We start from the raw sequence: 6612 nt of genomic DNA, 5'->3' as shown, positions 1-6612 counted from the left end.
CCCGTATAGAACATGAATTTATGTTCTAATTCTCTTCGATCAAATGAACATAAAATATTTATTTATGTACAACAAAATACTTCGCATGGGTAATGCCTACCGCAGCTCACAGGCGAGCAGGTTTATTAACACAGAGTATACAAAGAGCCGGCAGAATATTAAAATACCATCTCGTCTGCACCTTCAACCTGTACCTGAAAAACAAGCAAATTCAAAACCAGAAAAAACTGCTTACACATATATGAAGTATACAACAGACGTTCCTGCAATACTAACTTCATTTTATTAATATTATTAATATATTATTATCATTACTGTTATTATTCATTTGTTTGTGTTTAAATGCAAGACAAAACTAAAATACATATCTCCAATTCCTTACATCCTCAATTTTGGGTCAGGTCCCATCTCCAGGCCGCTCCATGTCATATAAAATCACATCAGGTCAGCCCTCTCCTCCTTACATCCGAACCTCAGTACCTCACTGCTAATACAGATCGCAATACTGCGTAGATGAACCATCCGGCTTGTAATCCAGAATTATCCATACGGATTGAAGGTTCAATACTGAAACCTTCATAACTTCAACAAGTTCCAATACACTCGATTTAAGAAAGCTGCTCGCCGTGTTGTGCGAAGACCTCGAATGACTCAACTCATGCTCAATCTCACCATGTCACCTTCGTCACGTGGCTTCAGCACAAATCTCACGTGCAAAACACCTTCGCTGCAGTAGGTAAGCTCTACCGTATTTAACCAAAAATAAATTCATTTATGTTCTAATTCTCTTCGATCAAACGAACATAAAATATTTATTTATGTACAACAAAATACTTCGCATGGGTAATGCCTACCGCAGCTCGAAATTAAAAGACAGGGCAAAGAAGTGAGAACTATTTATTACAGATCCAGGAAATTATAAGCCTAACATAGAAGTCACGCTCAGTAACTCTTTTATGTCATCTTTAACATATCCATCTTTTGCCGTGTCGGAAACCCAGCGACCATGTCTCTTAAACAAACGATCAGGTACACCTGCATTCGCAGCAGCTGTTGCTCCTCCAGCACGAAAACTGTGCAAACCAAAACTGTTCACATCTGTTCCTATTTCATGACATTTTTCCCTGAAAATTTCTCTTGTCCTCGTGTAAGAGATTGGCTTATTACCTCTGAGAACATATTTCCTTTGCTTCTTACAATAACTCGATCACTTGTCTGAAAATAAACTCATGCGAATCTTCTTTAATATTTGCTAATGAAACATAACGGTGAAGCATTCTGACTGGACAGAGTTTGGAACCAGATGCTGCAACTACAATAAATCTACCATCTCTGTACACATCCGTCTTACTCTTTTCTATGAAAATACGAACATATCCTTCATGAAAAGAAATATCAGACCGCCTAATAGAGGAAACTTCAGAAAATCTGAAAAAACAGCATATGAAAGAATGGACATTGTCAGAAACCTTAAATCTACAAGCGAACAATCCTCTCTGCCAAATCTAACAACTAACTTTTCCAAAATAGCAACATCTATAGGCTCTTTCTTCTTGAGAGGGTCACTGTAACATCTCCTTGCCGCTTCTGTAAAATTCTTAATCAGGTCATGTTGACATGGATCTGGTAAACCCGCTACTCTGTGTGCCCATCTTATACCGTAAACTGCATTCATAATAACAGGAGACCTTTTACCCGACTGAATCAATGACGTAAGGTACAAACCTACATGAAAAGAGTTTGCAGGCAAAACAGTTATTTCTTTAAACCTTGAGGCCCATTTTTTCCAACATGTAAAAGCTCTTCTGTATTTTACCACTGTAGCATCTGCTTTAGATTTTAAAACTATTCCAGGCATTTTTGTAGATAAGTCAACTAAATCCTGGTGCACCAGATCATCCTTGTCTCGCCATATACCAACGGAAAATATACCTGAAAAGATATATAATCAGTTGTCAAACCTGAGAGCAACCATGAACCCAGTGAAACTATTGAATATATTCTGCTTGCTCCCTCCTGAAACAGCGTTGCTGCCACTTAACTGAATCATGTCTGTAATGAATTTTCTGGGTTGCCCTTCCAGGAATAACAACGGCCAGTATGGAGCGGAAGGCCACATTGGCACCACCAATGTAGCAGAAGCATTGCATGCTAAGATGAAATGTACAGTTTTACACACCAAATACACAGGAGGAACTACCCAGTTGTTCTCCCCATACCACTGCTGAGTAAATGCATCAACTGCCTCTGTATCTGGTACCCATGACCTGGAATTAAACCTTTTTAACTTGGTGTTCAAATGGTTTGCAAAACGATCTACAGAATGTGGCCCCCATCTTCCATCTAAAAATTTGAAAACTTCATCTGTAACTCTCCAGTCATCCGAATCTTCAAATCTGCTCAGAGCATCGGCCTTTTCATTTTCTGATCTGGGAATCCAGCTGAACTTTAACCTTATGTTGTACTGATTGGCTATCACAAAGATGGAGGTGGCAACTTGTTGTAGATGTTGTTTAGAACTACCACATGAAGCTACATGACAACATGGTTTGCTGTCTGTGAACCACTTTACAGGTTTGCCCATTAGAACCCTGGTAAACGCAATGAGAACTAATTCTATGGCCTTCAATTCTCTCCACGTGGAACTACAAAGTTTCTCTTGAGAGTCCCAGACATATTGAAACACATGATCAGAATCCGCAACATAACCTCCACAACCTACATCACTTGCATCTGAAAACACCAATAGCATAGGTTTACTAACCGTAGACAGCGCTCTTGGTTTTAGATTGCGCAGGTTGTCTCTCCAAAACAGCAATTCATACACACAATGAGAATTATTTAACCTAAGAAATCTATCCCAGGAAGAAGCCTTTTGGACCTCGGAATACATATGCCTTGTGAAAAGTCTACAAACATCACCCAAAACAGGAGTAAGAGCTATGACTTTACCTGCTAAAGCAGCCAAACTCCTTGCTGTGAACCTGGGCAAAACAGATGTGAATGCTGAAAAACTAGACACTATATCTTCTGTTTTCTTGACAGGAATAGAAAGAACACTAGAATCTAAATTCCATGTGAATCCAAGCCACTCTAACTCTGTAACAGGATGCCATACTGACTTCTCAATATTAACAACAAAGCCTGATTGTTCTAGAGTGTCTCTAACATTGTCCGAATGGCTAGAGCACAAATCCTTGGATCTAGCATAACCAAAGCCATCGTCAAGATACACAACAATATGAATAGATTGCCTTCGCCAATATGTAACTAGTGGACGTGGACGAATACACTTCGTAAAGATGTAAGATGCAGATGTTAACCCAAACGGCAAAACTGTGAAACAATAGTACCTAATAATGCCATTAGCATTCCAAGCAAATCCCAAGTGCTGTTGTTGACTAGAGTGTATGTCGATGTGATGATAACCAGATTTTAAATCAAACTTAAACATGAAACCTGTGTCTCCAAGGCTGTTTTGTAGCCCTCAAAAACAATCTTTCTTTTGTAAACAAACTGATTGACAAACCTAAGGTCAAGGATAAGCCTCTTCTTGCCTGAACGCTGTATGGCTACTGAAAGAGGATTAACAACAAAGGAGGACTATCAAGCTCAACAATACAAGAGTTTCTTAAAAGTTCTTGAATAGCCTGTACAACAAAAGTACCGTTCCACAAAGCGGATTGGTTATTTTTAGAAAAAGATGTAGGAGGACTATCAATGAAAGGAACGACATAACCGTCTGTTATAGTATCGATCACAAACTGAGGAGCTCCAATTTTAACCCAAAAGGAAACATGTTTCCTTAAACTACCTTTCACAACACACAAAGATTCGGATTCAAACTCGTAAGACCTTAGCTGAATAAACCCAGAGGCGAGGTCATTACCTCCTAAGCCTGCAGAACTATCAATGTCACAGACTGGAGAACAAGTGACATCCTTCTGTTGTGTCTTGGTTTTCTTGACTGATGGCGTCTGAACGTCGGAACTGCAACTTTCCACAGCAACTCGTCCTAAAACAAGTTTTTTAAGAATACTCTCAGGAACGATACAAACTATTCATCTGACTAAAGTAGCAACTTCTTTATTAAAGAAACGTGGTTACCTGAAGTGACATCTTTACTTCTTGACAACTGCATCTTGGTTGGACTGGACTGAATCGGAGCAGGCTGACTGGGCTGCACGTAGTGAGGCTGCCGCTGGACAGGCGACCCTCCAGTGGCCGAAACCGCCACAGAAATAACACTGTTGGTTGGGAGCTGGACCTCGTTTGACCATGGAACGAAATGGCTGGCTCTGACCTGTTGTAGTTTCCCTAGAAGTATCAACCATGCTAGCAGAAGACACAGTAGCACTGGGTGCAACATAGTTGGGTCTCCCTCTGGTCCGGAATGAGGACGCACGTCTTTTGCGCAGGGCTTTGTTCTCCGCTTTCTCGAATCTACGTTCTTCCTCGGATCTACGTTCTTCCTCGGATCCAGAGGCAATATCATCTCCCTCTAGTTCAGCCACAACAGCTCAACCAGATGGTGACCTATCCGCTAAACGGATATGCTTATTCCTCCTGGAAATGTCTGAGGAAAGATCTTGGAGAATCCCCACACAATCAGAATACCTACTACACTTAATGTATCTGAAAGCAGTGTCAATCTTGTCCAAACAACCAGCATTAAATTTATACTGAAGTTGGTTGCCTTTAAACCGAAAACTTGGAATTTCTGAATCTCTACGAGCCCTTTTGAACGCTGTGAATGATCTTTCTTCACTCTCTTCAATAATGTCACGTTTAAATGTTTTTAGTTTGCAATCCATGTAATCTTTAAATAATTGAAAAGTTTCATAACCTTCTATGGATTCCTTCTGCTGATTCGTCTTGGATGCATCAGAGTCCTCCGAATGGTGTGAAGGTGAAACCGAACGCTGATTCATAGCAGAGTGTTGATTTAAGAAAGCTGCTCGCCGTGTTGTGCGAAGACCTCGAATGACTCAACTCATGGTCAATCTCACCACGTCACCGTCGTCACGTGGCACAAATCTCACGTGCAAAACACCTTCGCTGCAGTAGGCAAGCTCTACCGTATTTAACCCAAAATAAATTCATGGGATGAAATGGAGCGACAACTATGCCATGTACCAAATCCACTAGAAAACATTTGTGAGTTGGCAGCAAGAGCTGCAGAGAATATAGCAAGCCAATTCCGCAAGCCTTTTATGCCCATGTCGGGGTCGGCAATGGACTGTTCTTGCTGGCCACAGTGGAAGGACGTTCAGTGACTTTGTGACACTGAACCATTTTTTGAACCTGCTTTTGGCCTCCATGGCATGGGTATATCACATGTCATTCTGTGGTCAAGTTGTGATACCAGTATCCATCAATAGAAGTGTACATAAAGACGTTTCATTGTTTAGGAATTTAGAAGGAATTTTAAAAGTGAACTATTTTTTGTGACTAGTAAGATAAATGGTTCCTAGCACGTTGTGATCAGTCATTAATGACAGCTACATTTGGAACCCGGTGATTAAGTACCGGGTTAATTTGGCTGATTGGATGTCATCATTTCACAGTGACCGGAATCGTTCTCATGATACCTATCACTTGTTTGGCTGTTCTTGGGAGAACATTTTTACAGCCCCCCTTGTAGCAGGAAGTGCACAGATTGTGGCATTATACAACTTACACACGCGCCACATAATACTTTTACATACAAGATGAACGGAAATCCTGCATGCATGTAGCAAAGGGAATACCCAAGGGAATTCAGCTGGAGGAGAATAACAAATTAATACCAACCGACTTAATTCTCTGTGGGTAAAGTAATTGATGCACCCCCAAGTTGGCGAGACTGTCGACTACTAAAGTTAATAAAGCGTTGCTGTAATTGAAATTGACGACCCATGTTCAGTGTCTGGCAACTGTATAGGCCAGCATCACAGATCTGAGCAGTCACAGAGCTAGCACAGTAAAGGAATACTCAGCAATACTACCATTATAATGTTTGTGTTGCATTGTGTATTCCATTCTCAAATCCCGAAAGACGAAATGAGACATTAGCATTTCAGGATATCACAGAAATGATTTATGTGAATACTTCTCTCTTCAATACATGCATCTATAGTATTTCAAATTAGTAGCGTTCCGCTTTGGTCTGTTGCTTTAAGTGGTATGTTATGAAATTTGATGTAGGCATACTAACAACCATCTGATGAGTCGGATAAACTGTTTTCAATTCGTGTATTTGAAACACAGAATGACGTTCCTTATTTGTGTCCGTATTCGATTACAGGTCGTTGATTAAATTCAAGGTTAGCCCAATTTATGATTCTATTTTTGTCAACAGCACAATCGTTCTCGTGGATATAACTGAAGTGGTACGCGTCAAGACTCGTATCCTGTTCTTCCAACATTAAGCGTTAGATATATGTTCCGGAATGCTGTTCAGACCGTAGTGGTAAACAGGTCACTCACTCACTCACACACTCACTCACTCACTCAAGCGTCACCTTCGTATGTGATATACGTGGATCGAATAATTTATGTCCAGTTACAACTGACCATTTCCTCGTTGTACATAGAACCGGTTAAATCAAATACTTCAAAGAAAATCACATT

The 6612-nt window shown here is 40.4% G+C and overlaps 1 pseudogene; it reads right to left on the bottom strand.

Moving 5' to 3' along the window:
• Positions 1–775: 775 nt before the first annotated feature.
• LOC137277698 (uncharacterized) lies at positions 776–4589 on the bottom strand (annotated as a pseudogene).
• Positions 4590–6612: the final 2023 nt, after the last annotated feature.

This window comes from Haliotis asinina, chromosome 3, assembly GCF_037392515.1.
Source record: "Haliotis asinina isolate JCU_RB_2024 chromosome 3, JCU_Hal_asi_v2, whole genome shotgun sequence".
Taxonomy (NCBI): domain Eukaryota; kingdom Metazoa; phylum Mollusca; class Gastropoda; order Lepetellida; family Haliotidae; genus Haliotis; species Haliotis asinina.
The sequence above is the reverse complement of the archived record's forward strand: the minus strand, read 5'-3'. Positions and strand labels throughout refer to the sequence as shown.